This window comes from Pseudophryne corroboree, chromosome 5 (genome assembly GCF_028390025.1).
Source record: "Pseudophryne corroboree isolate aPseCor3 chromosome 5, aPseCor3.hap2, whole genome shotgun sequence".
NCBI lineage: Eukaryota > Metazoa > Chordata > Amphibia > Anura > Myobatrachidae > Pseudophryne > Pseudophryne corroboree.
Window position 1 is genome coordinate 251,837,220 of NC_086448.1, and position 23,287 is coordinate 251,860,506.

Below are 23,287 nucleotides of genomic sequence, written 5' to 3' on the forward strand. Positions count from 1 at the left end.
CGCCCTGAAAATGAACGTCCTGCCTCGCCTATTGTACCTCTTTCAAGCGCTCCCAGTGCGGATCCCCTCACATGTGTTTTTAGATTTACAGAAGAAATTCTCATGCTTTTTATGGTTGGGCAAAAGACCTCATGTTTGACTCAAAACTCTGTATAATGGGACCAGAGAGGGTGGACTTGGAGTGCCTAATATCAAATTGTATTATTATGCGGCCCATCTTTCCCAGGCTGTTCTCTGGCATTCGCACATATCTTCAAGTAGATGGGTTCAATTGAAATCCAAACTTGTTCATGTGTGTTCCATCTCCACCCTTCTTTGGATCCCTCGCTCTCATAGGCCCCCTGAAAATACTAATTTCCCATCCACAACATTCACCATCTCGCTCTGGGACAGGCTTACTAAGATTTTCTCTTTATTGTCCTCTCCTCCTGCTCTTTCTCCCCTATGGGATAATCCACTCTTCGCCAGAGGTAGAGATGCACATACCTTTCAGCATTGGTTAGTTCATGATCTTCTGTTTATCAATGATATAGCATTGTTATGTTCTTTTCCACCCTTTTTAGATTTGCAAAGTCGATACGGACTCCCACCGCAATGTTTCTTCCAGTACCTGCAATTACGTAGCTTTCACTTAGCTTTTCTTCAATCGCATAGTTCTTTGACCAGATCCCCTATGGAATCACTATGCTTCCTTCACGCTCCCTCTAAGGGCCTTTTATCAACAATATATTGCCTCCTGATTAATCGTAATCCGCCCACACTGGCCCCACACGAGACGGCTTGGGAAAATGACTTGTAAGACCACATACTGTAGGTGCAGACACCTGGGAACAGATTAGGCAGAAATTAGTTTCCTCTGCGACCTCCATTAGGCATGGGGAGAATTCATTCAAACTGTATGTCAGTTGGTACTTAGTTCCGACACGAGTAAGTAGAATATTCCCCTCCTCTCTGGACGTGTGTTGGAGGGGTTGCGGGCTGAGAAGTACCCTGCTCCATATATTTTGGGATTGTCCCCGGATGGTTTCGATTTGGAGGGCCATCCGGAGATTGGTTTTGCGAATCACTGGAATAGATATGCCCTTTTCCCCTTCTTTATTTCTTATTCCTCAGTCCATCCCTGGGACATCTAAACCTTTACAAAAGCTCATCTGGCATATCACAACCGCACTGAAATGTAAAATTGCTTACCATTGGAAATCGCACACAATTCCCTCCATATCGGCTGTGGTTGCGGCCGTCTTGGATACTTACCATATGGAATTCCTCTCCAGTGTGGTTGAAAGCAATGCATTAGCCTTTACTGATATCTGGCCTCCATGGTTGGCATACTATAAATGCCCCCCTCCTTTGACATACGGTTTCTGATGCAATTACTTTGGTATTCTTTGCTCTCATGTTTAGGATTCCTGCTAATCCGCATTTTTGATAACATATGTATGCATTGCTGTACTCCCCCCTCCCCCTTTTTTTCCTTCTGTCTTCCCTTCCCCCCCATCCAACTGTTCATTGTTTATTGTACATTGACAAAAAAAATTAAATAAACAGTATTTACAAAAAAGAAAAAAAAGAATTGCGATGATAAGTACTGGTGGTAGGGATAGGGTTAAGTTTAGGCACTAGGTTTAGGGATAGACTGCCAGTGGGGTGGGTTAGGGTTAATATACTAACAAAAGTCTCTTAGGATGTTGAACATCAGGATGCCACTGTTGGCATTCTGACGGTCTGGGACCTGTACACAGGGATATTATTGATTCCAACCTCCTTATAGTGCCGATTGACTCCGTCTGGTATTTAAGCTTTGTCCTGACATTCCACCTCTGCCAGTAATAGTATTGCTCCCAGTGTAGCATGCAAATTCCTGTTCTCTTGCTTATTGGTTTTGTTTCCAACTACATCTCCTGAAATTCACAGTTCAAGTTATGCATGTTCCTAGCTCAGTTTCCTTTTAAAGCTGCTATGATTCCATAATCACTTTCTGGCTTCAAACTACTACAATCCCTGGTTCTAATCTCTGACAAGGCCTAGCCTGGATTCTGGTCTGGCTCCTAAGTGCCGAGCGTACATTCCTGACTTGGTTGTAGGCATCCCGTATTGTTGTATTTACAGAAATATCATCACCTTTCTTTGCTACTCACTTGGCTGACTTTTGGTGGAATATCGTGCAGTATCTGACTTTGGTATTCAACCATATCTGCAATGAACACAGCTTCATCACAACCACCAGCTGCAAGCATCCGAGATTCACGCAATCCATCCATGCTTAACTTACCTATTGTTAAGGTAATTTGCCAATTATGCTGAGGGGCACTGGGATCTGTGTCAGGCTGGGCAGGGGGGTAGGATGCCATCTGCCCTACGTGCCAGTACACACTTAGTGCTACAGGACTGTATATGTGGCTGGCTGCAGAACAGTGGCTGCAGGAGGCACACAAGCAGCTGTGGGAGGCACACAGAATGACAGTTGAGGCACACAGAACGGCGGTTGTGGGAGGCAAACAGAATGAACACTCCCAGCCGCTCTCTAGTTATAATACACTGGGAGAAGCCAGGTAGCAGCTGTACCTCCCTCCGCGCGACAGTGCATGCCATCAAAAGCCAGAAGGGCAGGAAGGATCGGACCTCAGCAATTGAAGTACCTGAAACCAGGAAATGTTGCTGTCGATGCTGGGGGGAGTACTGTAGGATTGATATTAAAGGCTGTGTGTTGGGATTCCGGCGTCAGGATTTTGGCTGCTGGCATCCTGACCACATCCCATATGCATGTAGTATTCAGTGAGACAGGAGGGAGATATGCAGGAAGGGCTGGTAGAAATCCAGGACCACTGATTACACTTGCCACCCAGGCTAAAAGTTGCCAGCCAACCCCTGATTTGGCCCGTCTGTTACTGGTGTATCCTGGACTCTGTTCATTGCTGTGTACATGGTTGGACTGGCTCAAAGGGACACATGGGTACCTCCCAGTGGGTCTTACTACCTGGGGCACCACCTACTACTCTAGGGATCATGCTCCAGACTGTGCACTTGAATTATACATATGTTACATTGTTCTGTACATAACTATGGTGTATTTTCTACAGTGCATTAGTGTTACTAATCTGGTACATTATCATGCATGCAATAGCAACATTTACAATATATATTTCTCAAGAGGCCCAGACCATTCACTCTCTAATGTGGACCTCTACCAATGCATTCACCTGGTTGGCCATTCATGCCCTGGGGTTGGCTGGTATGTGGTTGAGAGAGGTATTACATGTGTTGCATGGCCAAAGAAAATGGGGATGTAATACACATATTGGGGGCCAGATACACATATGCCCCCAGAGTGCCATATACACATATGCCCCCACAGTGCCAGATATGCCCTCACAGTGCCAGATATACCCCCACAGTGCCAGATACAAATAGGCCTCCACAGTGCCAGATACAAATATGCCCCCACAGTGACAGATACAAATATGCCCCCAAAGTGCCAGATATGCCTCCACAGTGCCAGATATGCCCCACTGTGCCAGACACACATATGGCCCCACAGTGCCAGATACACATATGTCCCCACAGTGCCTGATATGCCCCCACAGTGCCGGGTACAAATATGCCCCCACAGGGCCAGATACACATATGCCCCCACAGTGCTTCTCACCACTGCTGCTGCTGTGTGTGTGTGTGATGGGAAGAGTGCAGTGCATGCCTCTTTTTCCCCTCAGTCTGGTCTCCGGCGGTGGCATGTATCTGAAATCAGGCACCAGTTCATGAGCCAATCAAAACTCACGGCCAAGTAGCCAATCAGGAGCCGCCGCCGCTGGTCCGGGAGCTCTGATTGGTTACCAAACTGGTGCCTGTGTTTGACTGAGGGACAGGAGAGGTGCGCGCTGTGCTCTCCTCCCCTCAGACACAGCAGCATCAATCAGGGTGATCGGGCTGTCAATTTCTGACCAGTACGAAGTATCGCCCTGTACCGCCATACTTGCAGCACTGTTCACACTACAATGAAACATTCAAAGATACAAAAGACAATCAGTTGAATCACAGATATTAGCATATTATAATTGGAATAACAGTCTATAATGTGGTCATGAGGAGAGTGATGAAAAACACATTTAACAATAACAATTACTAACTTTCTAGCTTTCCCTAGCCATGGTATAATGATCTTTGTGGGCAATTAACGTTGAAGCTCTAGTAGAATTCTGTAGTGCCACAGCACTTCAGTGGTGGAATTGGCACACAGATGTAATCCTGGGTTGCAATAATAACAATGTATCTCAGTTTTATTCAAATAAGGTGTAACTAATGAAGGGATGGTAGTGTCTCTTAACAAATATAACTCAACTGACAATGAGGGTCTCTTGGTTAGATACAGTTGCAAGAAAAAGTATATGAACCCTTTGGAATTTCCTGGATTTGTGCATAAATTGGTCATAAAATGTGTTCTGATCTTCATCTAAGTCACAACAATAGACAAACACAGTCTGCTGAAACTAATACCACACAAACAATTATATGTTCTCATGTTTTTATTGAACACACCATGTAAACATTCACAGTGCATGGTGGACAAAGTATGTGAACCCTTGGATTTAATAACTGGTTGACCCTCCTTTAGCAGCAATAACCTCAACCAAATGTTTCCTATGGTTGCATTTCAGACCTACACTACGGTCAGGGGGAATTTTGGACCATTCCTCTTTACAAAACTGTTTCAGTTCAGCAATATTCTTGGGTGTCACAATCTGGGTTACTGGACGCCATTATCTACCTTTCAGGTGTCTCCTGAGGCTGGCTCAGCATTCCAGGGCCGAGTCTCAGTCGTGCTGCTGATATCCTCACTCCACATCTCCTCCCTGTCATTCCGCAGGCGCTGTCACAGTGATCTCATACAGTTAAGAATGGCGTCTCCAGCCCTCCGCGGCCTCCGCCGCCAATCCTGCGCTTCCAATGTACAATAAGTCTGCATGGTGTCTCCTGCCCGCTGCGGCCTCCGCCGCCATCTCTGTGTTTCAAGTGTGCAAGTTGGCATCTCCTGCCCTCCGCGGCCTCTGATGCCATTACTGTTGATTCCTCACATGGTTTCACAAACTGACTTTCCCTCCAAATGCTGGTATGGGCGCAGCCATGTTGGTTTCAGTCACATGACATTACTTCCACCAATCCGCTGTGCTGCTGATCTCTGCTTAATTGATCAGCCAATGCCTGCCCTGTTGCAGGTATAAATGTCCCATTCCTGAACCAGGAAATTATCAGTGCTTTGGTTGTCAAACCCAGACTCTGGAGCAGCTGGGAACTTTATGACTGAGGAATACGTCAAGCAGTGGTCCCTACCCACCGAGAGACTTTTGTCTTCCATATCCTTGACTGCCGTGGATGGCAGTAGGATTTCCTGATGCAGTCATTTCCTCCAAGGCCCTGCCTATCCATCTGAAGGTAGGAGCTCTTCATTCAGAACTGATTTCCTTTCTGGTGATTCCAAAGGCCACTCATCCCGTGGTTTTAGGCCGTCCATGGCTTCATTTACATAACCCCCAAATTGATTGGAGGACTACTCATATCCTGGCATGGGGTTCCTCCTGTTCTGAGACCTGTCTTTCCAAAGTGCTTCCAGTTAGTTCATCCTCCTCCAAGTCTTCTGATGTTTTGTCTCCTCCATACCAAGACTACACATATGTATTCAGCAAATCTTCTGCAGATATTCTCATAGGGAATGGGATTGCTCTATCGACCTCATTCCAGGGAAGGTTCCACCTCGAGGCCGAACGTATCCATTATCATTACCAGAGACTCATTCCATGGAGGAATATATTAAAGAAAACCTGGCTAAATGGTTTATCCGGCCTTCTTCTTCTTCAGCTGGTGCAGGCTTCTTCGTAAAGAAGAAAGACGGTGGTCTGCGGCCTTGTATTGATTACCGAGGTTTGAACAATATCACTGTGAAAAATCGGTGCCCTCTGCCTCTGATTACCAAGCTTTTCGACCGTGTTAGTGGAGCTACCATTTTCACAAAGTTAGATTTGAAGGGTGCCTACAACCTCATTCTGATCCGGAAGGGTGACGAGTGAAAGACCGCATTTAACACCCGTGACGGACATTACGAGTACCTCATCATGCCTTTCGGACTCAGTAACGCTCCAGCTGTTTTTCAACACTTCGTGAACGAGATCTTCAGAGACATCCTCTATCGACATGTTGTGGTCTACCTCGATGATATCCTCATCTTTGCTAACGATCTAGAGGAACATCATTTCTGGGTAAAGGAGATTCTGTCCCATCTCCATGCCAATCACCTTTATTGCAAGTTGGAAAAATGCGTTTTTTAAGTCAAGTCCATTCCGTTTCTAGGCTACATTGTGTCCAGTTCCGGACTAGAGATGGACCCTGAGAAACTCCAAGCTATCCAAGATTGGCCGATACCTACAACCCTCAAGGGTATCCAGAGATTCCTAGGATTCGCCAATTACTACAGAAAATTTATTCAAGACTTTTCCACTATTGTGGCGCCTGTTACTGCCCTTACCAAAAAGGGTGCCAATCCTTCCAAGTGGTCAAAAGAAGCTACTCAAGCTTTCCATCTGTTAAAACAAAGGTTCGTCTCTGCTCCAGTTTTGAAACAGCCAGATACCAGCTCGCCTTTCACCCTTGAGGTGGATGCCTCTTCCGTTGGAGTGGGCACCGTCCTGTCTCATCCTTGTGGCTTCTTCTCACGGAAGTTCTCTCCTGCCGAGCGCAATTATGCCATTGGCGATCAAGGACTCTTGGCTCTTGGCTATCAAACTTGCTCTGGAAGAGTGGAGATACTTGTTAGAGGGAGCTTCTCATACTATCACCATTCTGACGGACCACAAGAATCTCCTGTATCTGAAAGGCGCACAATGTCTCAATCCTCGCCAAGCCAGGTGGGCACTTTTCTAGGTTCGACTTTAAACTTCAGTTTTGTCCTGGGTCACAGAATCGCAAGGCTGATGCCCTTTACTACTCCTGGGAGCAAGAAAATTAGTCTGAGTCTACTGACAAGCATTATATTATTGATCCAGGCCTTCTCCACAGTGAGGATGGACTCTATGCCCCCACCAGAGAAAAGTCTTGTAAAACCAGCTCTCAGAAGGAAGCTCTTGCATTGGGAACATTCTTCTCACTTCGCCGGACATGCGGGCATCCAGAAAACCCTAGAATTCATTTCCAGATCATACTGGTGGCCAACCCTGAAAAAGGACATTACAGAGTTTATTGCTTCCTGCCCAAAATGTGCCCAACACAAGGTACCTCGCTAGTCACCCGCTGGGCAACTGGTTCCTCTATCTGTTCCTCATCGTCCGTGGACCCATTTGTCAATGGACTTTATTATGGACCTTCCTATGTGTAACAAGTTTAATACCATCTGGGTGGTAGTTGACAGGTTCACCAGGATGGCTCATTTCATTCCTCTCACTGGTCTTCCGTCAGCTTCCAAGTTGGTTCAAGTCTTCATTCAGGAGATCTTCAGATTACATGGTCTCCCTGAGGGGATAATTTCCGACAGAGGTGTACAGTTTGTAGCCAAGTTTTGGAGAAGTTTATGCCTAGCCCTCCAAGTCAAGTTGAAATTCTCCACAGCTTATCACCCCCAGACCAACGGTCAAACTGAGAGGGTGAATCAGGACTTGGAGGCCTTCCTCCATATCTATGTATCCTCTTCCCAAGATGACTGGGTTCAACTCCTTCCATGGGCCGAGTTTTGTCACAACAATCAGTATCATTCTTCATCTTCTTCCACGCCATTCTTCACCAACTATGAATTTCACCCAAAAGTTCCGGGAATTTCAACCGCTTCCAGCAGCCTCGGTGCCTGCAGCTGATATCACTCTTCATCAGTTTTCAAATAACTGGAAGAATGTCCGAGCAGCTCTTCTCAAAGCATCTTTTAGGTACAAGAAGTTTGCAGATAAGAAGCGTAGGGCAATTCCTGCCCTCAAAGTGGGTGATCGTGTTTGGCTGTCAACGAAGAATCTGACATTGAGGGTTCCAAGCATGAAATTTGCTCCTCGATATATTGGTCCTTTTCAGATTGAACAAGTCATCAACCCAGTGGCTTACAAGCTCCAGCTACCTCCATTCCTGAAAATTCCCAGGACATTTCATATCTCACTCCTTAAACCAGTGATCTTGAATTGTTTCCATTCAGCGCTTCCCTCTGCTCCCAAAGTCCAGACTCAACATGGTGTTGAGTATGAGGTCGCCAATATTCTGGATTCATGCTTCCGTTATGGTCATCAGTACCTGATTGATTGGAAGGGCTATGGCCCTGAGGAACGCTCCTGGACCAATGCCTCAGATGTCCATGCTCCTAAATTAGTCTGGGATTTCCACTCCAGATTTCCTCAGAAGCCTAAGAAGTGTCCTGGGGCCACTTCTAAAGGGGGGGGGGGTTGCTGTCACGATCTGGGTTACTGGACGCCATTATCTACCTTTCAGGTGTCTCCTGGGGCTGGCTCAGTGTTCCAGGGCTGGGTCTCAGTCGTGCTGCTGATATCCTCACTCCACATCTCCTCCCTGTCATTCCGCAGGCACTGTCATAGTGATCTCATAAAGTTAAGAATGGCGTATTGCTCCCTGTAACTGGCAGTGTCTAACACCGGCTTCCAGCATCCAGCTTCCAGCGGTGTTCTGTTTCCAGATACTATCAGTGTTCCGCCATCGAATACCAGATACCATTGGTGCTCCACCATCGAATATCAGATACCATCGGTGCTCCGCCATCGACTACCAGATATCATCGGTGCTCCGCCATCGACTTTCTAATTCCAGTGTTACTTGCTATTCTCCAGCTACATTGGTGCATCAAGCACTCCACTCAGTTCATCGTTTGGTCCGGTTCTACCCGGCTCACTTATACTCAAGCCAATACAACCAGCTTCCAGTGAAACACCTGCTGGTCAGTTTCTGTTTCCATTCTACTACTCAGCGGTTGGGTGCTGGTTAAGGACATTCCATCTCCTGGTCTGCCAAAACTGTTTCTTGATATTACCGCACCCAAAGGCATCCTCATCCCTGCTGCATTTAACAGGAACTGTGTATTGTCATTTCATTTACCATATCTGATACTGCTGCTGTTGTACCATCTGAACTGTGCTTGAATAAAAACCCGTTAACCATATTCCAGTTGTCGTGGTCACGTCTTCGGGCTTGGGTACTGCATGTCTAAAAGTCCCATACTACCTCCGAGGTTTGACTACACCTCAGCACCTACAACTGAGGCTTCCTCCAGTCAGCACCTGCCCTCAGTTGCGACATTGGGTTGTCTGGTGTGAATCACTCTCTTGAGGTCATGCCACAGCATCTCAATCGGTTTGAGTTCAGGACTCTGACTGGCCCACTCAAGAATGTGTATTTTCTTCTGTTGAAGCCATTCTGTTGTTGATCTACTTCTGTGCTTTGGGTCATTGTCCTGTTGCATCACCCATCTTCTGTTGAGCTTCAATTGGTGGACAGATGGCCTTAAGTTCTCCTGTAAAATGTCTTGATAAACTTGGGAATTCATTTTTCCGTTGATGAAAGCAATCTGTCCAGGCCCTGAGGCAGTAAAGCAGCCCCAAACCATAATGCCTCCTTTACCATACTTCACAGCTGGGATGAGATTTTGATGTTGGTGTGCTGTGCCTTTTTTTCTCCACACATAGTGTTGTGTGTTCCTTCCAAACAACTCAACTTTGGTTTCATCTGTTCACAGAATATTTTGCCAGTAGTGCTGTGGAACATTCAGGTGCTCTTTTGTACACTTCAAACGTGCAGCAATGTTTTTTTGGACAGCAGTCGCTTCCTCCGTGGTATCCACCCGTGAACTCCATTCTTATTCAGTGTTTTACGTATGGTAGATTCATCAACAGAGATGTTAGCATGTGCCAGAGATTTCTGTAAGTCTTTAGATGACACTCTCTGATTCTTTTTCACCTCATTGAGCATTCTGCGCTGTGCTCTTGCAGTCATCTTTACAGGTTGCCCACTCCCAGGGAGAGTAGCAACAGTGCTGAACTTTTTCCATTTATTGACAATTGGTCTTACCATGGACTGATGAACATCAAGGTTTTTAGAGCTACTCTTGTAACCCTTTCCAGCTTTATGCAAGTCAACAATTCTTAATCATAGGTCTTCTGAGACCTCTTTTCTGCGAGGCATGGTTCACATCAGGCAATGCTTCTTGAGAATTGCAAACTCAAAACTAGTGTGTGTTTTTTATAGGGCAGGGTAGCTTTAACCAACACCTCCAATCTCATCTCATTGATTGGACTCCAGGTTGGCTGACTCCTGACTCAAATTAGCTCTAGGAAAAGTAATTAGCCTAGGGGTTCACATACTTTGTCCACCCTGTACGGTGAATGTTTACATGGTGTGTTCAATAAAAACACGAGAACATATAATTGTTTGTGTGGTATTAGTTTCATCAGACTGTGGTTGTCTATTGTTGTGACTTAGATGAATATCAGAACACATTTTATGACCAATTTATGCACAAATCCAGGAAATTCCAAAGGGTTCATATACTTTTTCTTGCAACTGTAAATGCAGTCACTCTTAGTTAAAGGATTTTACTTGTACTTGCATAAATAACTCAGTCCTTAATGCCCCAACAGTGTCAACGCAGGGGGAATGGTTGTCTTTCCTGGTCTCTTGACAGAGTGGGTGTCAGGTCTGCCTGACAGGTCAATCAGTTTCAATGTACTCACTCAGACCCTTAGAATGGAGGTATTAATTTGCTGGACCAGTTTTCAAAGGTTCCTCACTATTATAAGTTGGCCGCAACATCCGCGCCATTCACTAGGCCTGGCAGTGTCTAGTCTCCGACGTCTCACACTTGCTGTAACGTCTCACACTCACTCAACTGGCACTTTGCTCTCCGGCAGCACCCCGGTGCTTCCTCTCTGCATCGCTGCTCTCCCTGCCCAGCATGACCCTGCGGCTGACACTTGTTCTCAGTTCACACTCCTCTCTCAGCATGCGTCCAGCACCTCCAATCTCTCCAGTCGACTCCTCCTTCTCCTTCCCACAAGGCTCCTCTGTTGCCAGACTGCCCTGCCTAATCAGCTGTCCGCATCCAGACCATGTGATCGGACCCAGGATCCTCGCTTTTCTTTTGCTGTGCCAGCGCTTTCCCTTTCTGCTCCTGCAGACCTGTAAGCAACATTAAAGGGGCACACACACTATTCTTCGGGGTGCCACACATCTTATGCTAGTGTTGTGGCTGTGCTGTTGAACTGATTGTGAATTTAGATACTATATCGCTCTCATTGAAGGCTGTACTCTGACAGAGTTTCTGCAATTAGCATGGGGCTGCTGCAGGTTTTGATAGTGCAATTAAGTATGCTTCTATCTAAATATGTACCAAGTGGTATTACAGTGTCAAAAGACACTAAAAGTGGGTGCCTTAGCTCTTGCATATTTAGACACACAGATGTACACCAGCAAAGGGAATTGTAGCAGTATAGCAGATTCACACACGGACGTGGCAGGTTCAACTCTGAATCAGCCAGTTGATGTGCATTTACATGCCACTACTTTCCCATTCCTTCTTTGCCAACATAAGGAGGCACAAGTTCAAATCCAGCATATGGCCATAGGTGTTCACCTTTTTATGAGGACACGCACAGCATAAATTTGCTCATATTGTTAATCAAGCTGCAAAAAGTAACACCAGTGTCCCCACATACACTCTGAGGGTGCTAAAGATTTGGATGCATAAGTGTTCCAAAGGAAAGCTCTGAAAAGAAGTTTAGAAAATAGTTTATTTACACCAATATACTGTGCATATAAATATATACTGTATATAAATTTTGTTAAGGCATCACTGCTCATTTGGTAGGATATATGGTAGACCAGTAACCCAGGGAGCATTGTCTATCGCCATACAATTTATTTCCTGGTACTCTTTCTTCCTTTATGAATAAAGATGAAAAAAAAAGTAGCTTTCATTTTATTTTCTAGTTATCTTTCCTATTTTACCATTATGTAGCCCAGTAATATACACGCTGTTTAGATTATTGAAGAAAACATATTGAGAATACAATAGATAGTATTTTTAGCAATTCATTTTTCAGCTTCATTCATCACTAACCCGATTCCCTTTTTACATAGTTGGCTCTAGTCCTTGAATTTTCATAATTGATGTTCCATCCCTTCTAGTTTTTAACATTTAAATGCTTTATTTCCTTAGTGTCTCCAATATTTTCTTTCAACCCCATTGTTTGCCTTTTATTGCTAGCAATGTTGTTGCCATATGATGTGTACTTGTGATAGTAAGTAGTAAGATATTTAAAAATGTATTTTACAGTTTTAAAAATCTCTCTTAAAAAAAATTCAATTCTTTTATATAAAGGAACAGTTACCCTAAGTACAACGTTCAAAGCTGGTCTGAGCTGACTAAAAGTTTCCCTTCTAAAATTGATTATTTTTGTAGCGTCTTTACAAAATGGTTAATTGAAACTCCGATGGTACCATGCTGTGGTTATTTTTCTCCAAATGCCCTTTCAACTATACTACAGATAAAATATCTATTCTATTAGATAATATAAGTCCAATAGGGCATCAAGTCCAATTTCTTTTTTGATTTGCAAGAACCATTATGTTCAATTTACCCAATTATATTTACACAGTTAAAATCCATGAGAAGGTCCACACTATTATTTTCAAATCTTTCAATTTGTAAAATGAATATTTATGCTAGGTGGTTTATAGCAAAACTCAGTTTGATGTTTTACTTGGTTGTTTTTGTTAGAAAGCAGTAAGCTCCACTGGGGCAGGGACTGATGTGAATGTGCAAATATTCTCTGTAAAGCGCTGCGGAATATGTGTGCGCTATATAAATAACTGGTAATAAAGCAGTACACTGACTCCCCATTGTGCATACATGACAGTTACTAGAACCCAGGAAGGTATGTCCTCCAGTCTGATTTACTGATGAAGCATGTGACTGCAGCCATCTTGTAGATCCTTAGTAGCACAGAGTGAGACTGTAATGTGATGACCCATGTGACTGCAGCCATCTTGTAGATCCTTCTTAGTACAGAGTGATACTGTAATGTGATATGCAGGAGACACAAGTCTCCATGCTTACCACATGAAAGAGCCCAGTGATTTTGTACATAAAGCTGTTCCTGCAATCATGCACTACTACCTGCAGGCAGCATGCACTCACCGACTGATGAGCTTTATAGAACTGCACTTTGCTCAAAGCTTAGATCCATCACCAGTGTGTATACAACAGTGGCCCTCATTCCAAGTTGATCGCTCGCTAGCTACTTTTAGCAGCCATGCAAATGCATAGTCGCCGCCCACGGGGGAGTGTATTTTCGCTTTGCAAGTGTGCGAACGCGTGTGCAGCCGAGCGGGACGAAAAAGTTTTTTGCAATTTCCGAGTAGCTCTGGACTTACTCAGCCCTTGCGATCACTTCAGTCTTTTTGGTTCCGGAATTTCCGTCAGACACCCGCCCTGCAAACGTTTGGACACGCCTGCGTTTTCCAAACACTCCCTGAAAATGGTCAGTTGCTACCCACAAACGCCCTCTTCCTGTCAATCTCCTTGCGATCGCCTGTGCGAATGGATTCTTCATTAAATCCATCACCCAGCAATGATCCGCTTTGTACCCGTACGATGCGCCTGTGCATTGCGGTGCATATGCATGCGCAGTAGTAACCTGTTCGCTGCGCTGTGAAAAACAGCAGCAAGCAATCAACTCAGAATGACCCGTAGTGAGTCCAGCTGTAATACTTCAATAAACCAACACAAATGGTTAAGTAACTGGGTTGTTCACAGTTTGAGTCATCTGCTGGTGAGTCATCTGCTGGTGTGTGCCTATATAACTCTGCAGTATCAACACCTGCACACACATCATTCCCAACACTTTCTCCATGTACACTCCTGTAACATTGTGTAGGTCCCCATTGTGACAACAAAGTAGCTCTGATCTCTCAAGGCATGGACTCCACAAAACCTCTGAAGGTGTCCTGTGGTACAGTATCTGGCACAAAGACATTAGCAGCAGATCCTTTAAGTGCTGTAAGTTATGAGGTTGGTCCTCCATGGCTTGGACTTGTTTTTCTATCATATCACACAGATGCTTGATCAGACTGAGATTTGGGGAATTTGGAGGCCAAGTCAACACTTTGAACTCTGTCATGTTCCTCAAACCATTCTTGAACAATTTTTGCAGTGTGGCAGGGTGCATTATCCTGCTAAAAGAGGCCACTGCAATCAGGGAATGTAGTTGCCATGAAGGGGTGTATTTGGTCTTCAACAATGTTTAGGTAGGTGGTATATGTCAAAGTAATATCCACATGAATGCCAAAACCCAAGATTTCAGAGCAGAACATTGCTCTGAGAATCACACTGCCTCCACTAGTTTGCCTTCTTGCCATAAAGCATCCTAGGGCAATTTTTCTTCCCCATGTACATGACTCACATGCACCCAGCCATCCACATGATGTAAAAGAAAATGTGATTCATCAGACAAGGCCACCTTATTCCATTGCTCCATGGTCCAGTTCTGATGCTCACTTGCCCATTGTAGATACAGTACTTTTGGCAGTGGACAAAGGTCAGCATGGACACTCTGACTGGTTTGCGGCTATGCAGCCCAACATAAGCAAGCTGTGATGTACTGTGTGTCCTGACACCTTTCTATCATAGTCAGAACTATCTTTTTCAACAAGTTGTGCTACAGTCGTTCTTCTGTGGGATAGGACCAGACAGATTAGCCTTTACTCCCTACACACACCCTGTTAGTTCACTGGTTGGTTTACTTGGAGCACATTTAGTAGGTACTAACTAGAGATGAGTGTTTCAGTTTTGTGGGGATCATCATGTGGATAGCCTACACATTACAGAAACACCCACCACCCTTCCACATTACAGCAATACCAGCAACCACTTCTCATTACCCCAATAGGCCACATTAACTGTATATTGCAATAATACTCTCTGGCCCTCATTCCGAGTTGATCACTCGCTAGCTGTTTTTAGCAGCAGTGCAAACGCTAAGCCGCCACCCTCTGGGAGTGTATCTTAGCTTAGCAGAAGTGCGAACGAAAGGATCACAGCGCTGCTACAATAAAAGATTGTGCCGTTTCTGAGCAGCACGAAACTTACTCCTAGCTAGCGATCACTTCAGACTGTTCAGTTCCTGTTTTGATGTCACAGACACGCCCTGCGTTTGGCCAGCCACTCCCCCGTTTCCCCAGCCACTCCTGCGTTTTTATCGGGCACGCCTGTGTTTTTACACACACTCCCCAAAAAAACGGCCAGTTACCACCCAGAAACACCCACTTCCTGTCAATCACTCACCGATCAGCAGTGCGATTGAAAAGCGTCGCTAGACCTTGTGTGAAACTGCATAGTTTTGTGTGAAAGTACGTCGCGCGTGCGCACTGCGCACCATATGCATGCGCAGAAATGCCGCTTTTTGACCTAATCGCCGCGCTGCGACCGAAAGCAGCTAGCGAACAACTCGGAATGACCCCCTATGTCACACTAGAATAATATCATCAAAACACGTTCACTCCAGCAATACCACTACCAGCACCATCACCACTATGGAAATTGATCGGTGTGTTCAGTTAATAATTTAGGTTTGCACAGAAATCTAATCTCTATTTCTGAATTAATTTTTGTGAACTAAGGGGGTTATTCAGGTTTGTTAGCAAACCAAAAAAGTTAGCAATTGGGCAAAACCATGGTGCACTCCAGGTGGGGCAGGTGTAACATGTGCAGAGAGATCTAGATTTGGGTGGGTTATTTTGTTTCTATGCAGGGTAAATACTGGCTGCTTAATTTCTACCCTGTAATTTAGATTTCAGTTTGAACACACCCCACCCAAATCTAAATCTCTCTGCACATGTTATATCTGCCCCCCCTGCAGTGCAACATGGTTTTGCCCTATTGCTATCTTTTTTGGTTTGCTAACAAACCTGAATAAGGCCGTAAATCTTGGTTTTATCGTCTAAATTATTGTCACTTTAAATCTGTTATATTGCCGTAATCTTGTGTGCTGCCTACAACTCACAGGCTATTACATTTACCCTTTTGTGTTTTTATTTTCTCTTTAAAATGTTGTTTTAACTGCGACTGTATGTGGTGGTGTTCAACAAAACTGTTGCATATGCGATGTCTCATCTGTGTATATAAATCTCAGATAAGCAAAAACTGTCTAGTTAATAATTTAACATATCTACAAATGTATTATGCTGAGTACTCACGTCTAAAAGAATAATATCTAGTTGCAAAATAAATTGCTCTTTATTTCACACTGTTTCATCTTCTTTGTTTGAAGCATTAGTGCTAGCGGAAACATTTTAACAAATGACATTGCTTTTTTACCATTGTAGATCAAAATGTTTACATTCAGTCTTTGGCAGTCAGTAGTTTGATAAATGCCCTAGTTATCATATTTTATTTAATTACAGTGAACAAAATATTTTTAGTGCTATTTTATCACTGTGCAATCATGAGAAATAACGTTGATGTATCTGTCCAATTCTAAATGCCATCCCGCAGGCTCATTTTTTTGTCTTTCTTGTAAGAACTGACCTAACAGCAATAAATCCTTTCACAGAAAAATCTTGCATTGCACTTCTTTTATATAACATTTTTCCTTTTTTATTCTTGCAGAGGTGTATGTAGGATGGCACAATAACCATTTTGTTGATAAAAGCAATATCCTGACTATAAAAGAGGAGTTTCATCATTTTGCAGCGATGAGAAAGATGAAGTTTATTTTTAAAAGATAATGTTCATCCTTAAATTCCAACTACTATTATTTGTTTTTTTTTTTGTTTTTTAATAGTTCTAATATTTTATGTGGTAAGATTGAGCAATAAATATAATTGCATATGCCAATATACAAAAAGCAGTCTGTCTGAAGTATATGAAACACAGTAAATGAAAAATAAATGGGCACTTTCCAAGGTTTCCAAATGGGTGTTGCTTTTTCTTATACTCAAGATGTAATCTCAACCAAAATAATCATATGAAAAATAAATTGTAGCAAATTAGAAATCAGAAAAATGTGAAAATTCTCTGTAGATACTTTCAAATACAAAAATTTAGGACTTGTCCAGTGCATCTCTATCTTGTGATGATTGATATTCTCTAGAACCAGGGGAATGTAGGGTTAATTTCTGGAACAGTACAAATCTGAAGCTGATGTTGCAGCTTTCAGTCCAATCAGGTACTTATGGTGGGTCTTTTAAAGGGTTGGACATCCTGTCGAGCCTCTTTGTTCAAGACGGTGGGTAGCAGCTTGTGGTCTGGTAGTATAAGTGCATTTTGTTGTATTTTGTACTTTTCTGCTTCTTTAAATGTCTCTCTTTGCTTCCTCTGTCTGTCCCCGTGCTCTTTCTGCCTTTTATCCTTTTCTATCTTAATTTCCATGCAACTTATTTTTCCTACCATTCCCTCCTACCATTCCCTTCCCCACCACATCTCTATTTTCATTTACTACAACGTCCCCCTTTCCTTGTTTTGCCATTTCATTATTTGCTTTTTCTTACATTTTTTCTTATTTTATTTTTACCTCAATGATGAGGCCCAGCTGCTGATCTGTTTACCCTGTGCGCTTCAAGCACATCATCCTGGAAACCCATGTTGTCCAGCGTGCAGTCCCCTCCATTTACAGCTATAGGTCTTCAGTATCTCTGTCACATTGGGTCAGGGCTTGTCTTTCTCCACTTCAGTTGGGTCTGGCAGCAGGAGGGGTAGGCAGTTGAAGTAGTGGACACAGCAGTTTCAGCTTCTGGCAGGTTTGCTGGTTGTCCCGTTGCTCCCGCCAGCCTCACAGGTTCCCCCTCCCCACACCTACCGACGTAGACTCTTCCTATGATAATAATTAACCCCATGAGTACTGGTCATGATGGAGTTATGGGGAGTGAAGCCAACGAACCTGTGGTCTCCTGGGCCATTGCCACTGCTTCTAGCTGTGGGTTCTGAGTGCAAGTGGCAGCCACCATCACTGCAGCTATGGATTCACTGGTAGAGTTGAGGTCATAGAGGTTGGTAATGTAAATACCACATGTGTGCTACTCGGCCAGATGAATCCCCTGTCGGAACAAAAGGACTGAGGGGTGCTGGCAGTGTTGCCCCAGTTGGTCCTACTGTTTTGTGACCACTAGCTGGTGCTGTGTCCCCTGGCCCTCCTCTTTGTCCCCTGCATTAGCCATGGTTGTTGCCTTCATGGGGGTTTCCTGGTTGGTGTCCCAGTCTTGGACAATATTTTTAGCACATTTAGGGAAAATGTCCCATCTCCCTCAGTCCATTGTTGCTGCTCCAGCGGTGGTCCCTGCTCCTGTGTGGCCATTTGGCATCCTCGTTACCAGTGACTCCTCCTCTGGGCTGGCAGTTGCTTATACACCTCTTGCCCAGCGGTCATGTCTGGTTCTTGTGTTAACGTGTCTTCTCCTCTTGTGTTCCAGGTTCCAGTCTGTTCTGGTGCCCATCAGTGTCATTCTAGTAAGCTGCCTTTCCACATACATCTATCACTGTCCTCCTCTTCGCTATCTTCCATTAGTGATAGCTCTGCATCCTTTGGGTCTAAAACTCGTACTGTGAAAAAGGCATAACCTACCACATACCTGCCGCTTAGGGCCCATAGAGATCACATGGCTGGGACATGGAGTGATGTAGTCCATTGCTCCATCACGTCCATTACCTATGGAATGTGCTCAGGGACGCTACGTGTTTATCTTTGCCCTTACAGTTGACACCAAGAAACAGCTCAGGTTTGCTATTTCTAAGAAAGGGCAAAGAGAAGACCAGTTTTTCACCTGCAAAAACTAGGTTGCTTTTACATTTTTGCAGCCTGCTATTTGGGGACATACATTATATAATCCCTCCATAAGATTCACAGCATATGCTAGCAGACCAGGGGTGTCATCTGGCATCTTTACAACAAGCAGTTCTGACATCACCATGACTGCCTCCCTGTGTTCAAATTTAACTTGTAAAGACATGGAGGTTTGGCTAGAAGTCACACAGCCCAGGGAAATTGGGAGGGGTTATTCCTAAAAAACAGCAGGGCAAGTTTAGGATCATCTAACATTTGTCCATTCCTGATTCACAGTTTGTCAACTCTGCCATCCCTCCTGAGTTGTGTAGAATGTCCTAGCAGTCATTTGAAATTGCAATGAAATTTGGGAGGTGAGGACTGGAACTTTGATTGGGCAGGTAGATTTTGAGTATTCTTTACACCTTATGGCCTTGCATCCTGGCTATTTTAAGTATGGGGTTTGTCTTCCTGATGGCTATATTGTAGACCATTGTCTTTACATGGGGTGTTCTGCCTCTTGCAATTTCTTTGAATGCTTCAGCTCCTTCTTACATGCATCCATTATTGCCAGGAATGGGGACTGTTGTGTGGGCAGCTTCCAGGATGATTTCATGGTCATAGCACCAGCAGGTCTGATCATTGTTCAGGGTTGTTGTTTTTTTTCTCTGCAGTCCCTTTTCTTACATTTTGGTGTTCTCCTTACACAGGTGACGTCTGAAGGGACTCCCCTCAGGTTAACCTTAACCTAACTTGGGATAGAGATGGACACTGTAGCTGGGTGCTGCCGCTTGCCAGTTGAGAAAGTAATGAAGCTTAGGACACAGGTTGCTGCATTTTGTGCATCCTGGCAGATGTCTGTACCAGATGTAGTCTCTTTTGGGTCTGCTCAATTTTGCATACTGAGTTATACCCATGGGGTGTACTTTCTGCAGGAAACTGTTGCGTGCCATGGCTGGGGTAGTTTGGATTTACTACTACATTTGTCTCACAGTGGAGTTGCTGCAAAATTTGGCACAGTGGTATTCCTTATTGTGGTAATTCAATGGAGGGTGTATTTGTCACTCCCTTTCTTTGTCCAGATTTCAGCTTCAGATGCAGTATCTTAGAAGGGTGTTGGTGTTATTTTGGCCGGCATCTTGGGTGGTGTGTGGTTTTACCATAAAACTTTCATTGTTTGACACTGTTATCACATTAGAACTCTGGGGTGCTGTGCTGTGTGATAAAGTGATTGTATTCTGGTGTGACAACCTGGGTGTGATCCAAGCAATCTGTCAAGTTCCTTACTTTGCAGTGGTCACAGGTCTGGGACCTAGGACCGAAATCATGGACAGCACTGGTACAAACTGGAGAATGCAGACTGGACCGGAATAGAATGCAAGCTGGACTGGACTGGAACCAGAATAGAATGCAGTCTGGAACTGATTGGTCCCAGTATGGAATGCAGGCTGGACCAGGCTGGGATCGAAAGAGAGTTCAATACTGGAACACAGTGGAAGTATGGAAGCCGATGAGTTGCAACTGAGATGCTTGGCAGAGACCTGCAATAAGCAGGTGAGATTACTAATACAGAGGTGGGATGTGACACACAGGGGTTGCAGAGTTCAGAAAAAACTTTCTTATAAACTGGTATAGAAGTGAAGCAATTATGGAATTTCAGTATCCCTGTAATGTTGCAATGGCAGTACTGGAAACAAATTACAGAATGAGCTTTGGCTCAGGCTTATCCAGGAGATGCAATACAGGTGAACGGTGTAGAACACAGGTCACAGGAGCATTGATGCAGGCTGTTAGTAGGTGCACTGTTAGCAGACAGCGGATAGTGATTCTGGCAACAGGAGCACTGAATACCGGAGTGCAGACTGTAGGTACCTGTAAAATGGAATACATATGTATTCCCAGCAGACGGGATACCGGCTGTCAGTATCCCGACTGCCAGAATGCTGGCAGCAGGGCAAGCACTACAAGTCCCCTTGCAGGTTCGCCCCACTCGCCACGCTGTGTGCTCGCAACAGGATCTATTCCCGCTCTGTGGATGTCGTGGGCACCCATGAGTGGGAATAGCCCCTGTGAGCCAGTATTCCGGCTGTAGGCATCGTCAGCTGTCAGATATTGGCATCAGTATCCCAACCGCAGGGATCCTAACAGCCAGCAAATTGATTGCCTCCCCTGTAAAAGTATCTTAAATTTTTCTTATGAGTCTTTTTTCCAAATAAGGGGGTCATTCAGAGTTGATCGTAGCTGTGTTAAATTTAGCACAGCTACGATCATGATCTCAGACATGCGGTGGGACGCCCAGCACAGGGCTAGTCCGCTCCGCATGTCAGTGCCGCCTACCCCCCACAGAAGTGCAAAGGCATCGCACAGTGGCGATGCCTTTGCACTTCAAGAGTAGCTCCTGGCCAGCGCAGCTTTAGCGTGCTGGCCAGGAGCTACTCTTCGCTCCCTGGCCCGCAGCGGCTGCGTGTGACGTCACTCAGCCGCTGCAGGCCACTCCCCGCACGGTGCGGCCACGCCTGCGTTGGCCGGACCACGCCCATGAAACAGCGGCCAAATGCCACCGTTTCGCCCCCTCACGCCCATTGACCGCCTCCTCCTGTCAATCAGGCAGAGGCGATAGTAGCGCAGCGACGGGTGGCCATGCGCCAGCGCACTGTGGCGCCGGCGCATGTGCAATTCTAACCCGATCGCATCGCTGCGAAAAACTGCAGCGTGCGATCGGGTCAGAATGACCCCCTAAGTGCATGAAAATAAAATACAATGATCAAACAGGGTTTTTTTTAATTTTGTTCTATCCTATGTTTTTTTTTTCTTACCCTGTCTTTACTGTTATTACTGTTCTATGCCTCTGTAGATCCTGATTTAGATTCTTTTTGTATTTGTATTGTAGGTCATTCTTTTGTGTATGTGGTTTGGTCTAATATCAATCCCAGGTGGTCTTGGTGTGGTCCTGCTGTGGGCCCTCAATTAGATCAGGCTTGATAAATGCTAAATTCGGTGGTAGGCTGTTTTGTTCTTTTGCGGTGGCTCGTGGTGTGTCATCGTATTATGCTATGTTTCGCTCACTTGTATCTGAGCAAGCAGGTGCGCCTTTCCGACAAGGGCATTGGCACCCTTTTTGAACAGATTGTTCAGGTTGTTGATTGTGTTTGTTGGTTGGGGTTAGGTGAGTTTTGGGGGGATTGTTGTGTTGTATTGGTGTTTGTTAGGCTGGTGAAAGGGGATACAGAAGATAGGCATTAAAAAGATAGACAGTCCAAAAGTCGACAGGGTCAAAAGGTCGACAACCGAAAGGTCGATAGGGTCAAAAGGTCAACACAGAAAAATAAAAATTTTAGGGTTGTTTTGTGTTTTTAAATTTTTTTTACCTCAATTTGTTTACAGGTGTCTCCTCGCGGGCTTGCTTTGCTCGCCATGCCTTGGGCGCGGTGGCTTGCTTTGCTCACCACAAGGTTACTAATGGTGACAGTTTGTGACATGGATAGTGAATTTGATTAAATGTGTCCCCTCTGCGCTCGCTTCGCTTGCCACGCTTCGGGCTACTAAAGGTAATAGTTTGTGACGTGGACATTAATGCAGCAAAAGTTGTAAAAATGTTTAAAAAAATAAAAAGCTATTTTGACCTTTTGACCCAGTCGACTTTTGATTGTCGACCTTTTGACAATGTCGAACTTTTGACTGTCGACATTTTGACCATGTCAACCTTTTGATTGTAGACCTTTTGATCCTCTCGACCTGTTGGCCCTGTCGACCTAATGCATGTCAACCATTAGTGGTCGACCTATTGACTGTAGACCTTTTTATTGTATGTAGATCTATAGACCGGATGCCGGTGGAAGGCTGCAGTTTTCAACAAACCTAGCTGTGGCAGTAAACCCCTGCAAATGGTAAATAATAGCTATTTTGCATATATGGTCGCGTGAGCGTATGCATTTTATTGTGGCAATTTGCAGATACCACCTTGAGAGATTCTTGTTGTACAGGGGTGAGAGTTAAGACCTCTTATAGGTGATGAAATCCGCCTTAGGTTATAACTGCTTGCCTGTGCTTTGGTCAGCCACCAGTATGTTTTGTTTTTTTGGTTCTATTTACTCAGTCGGCCATTCTAAATTTAACACTATTCAAATATCTATAGATACATTATAAAACATTATTCAGAATTTCTGAAATAATTTCAACCCGCCATATTTACGTCTCCTGGTCTTTATTTGAATTTTGAATATGTAGTGTATCATAGAAAAAAATATACATGGTGTTATTAAATTATTAACATAAATAATGGCACTCCTTCTTACATCCTTATTATTAATTACTTGTATGTGTGTAACAATTGATTCATAGTGCTTCAATCAAATAAATGAACCATCAACAACAATGTTCACAGATCACCTGCTGTATAAATACTAGAGATGTGCGGCGGCCACTTTTGGGTTTTGGGTTTTGGTTTTGGATCTGGATCTCCATTTGAGTTTTGAATCTGGATTGGTTTTGCCAAAACCACAATTTCG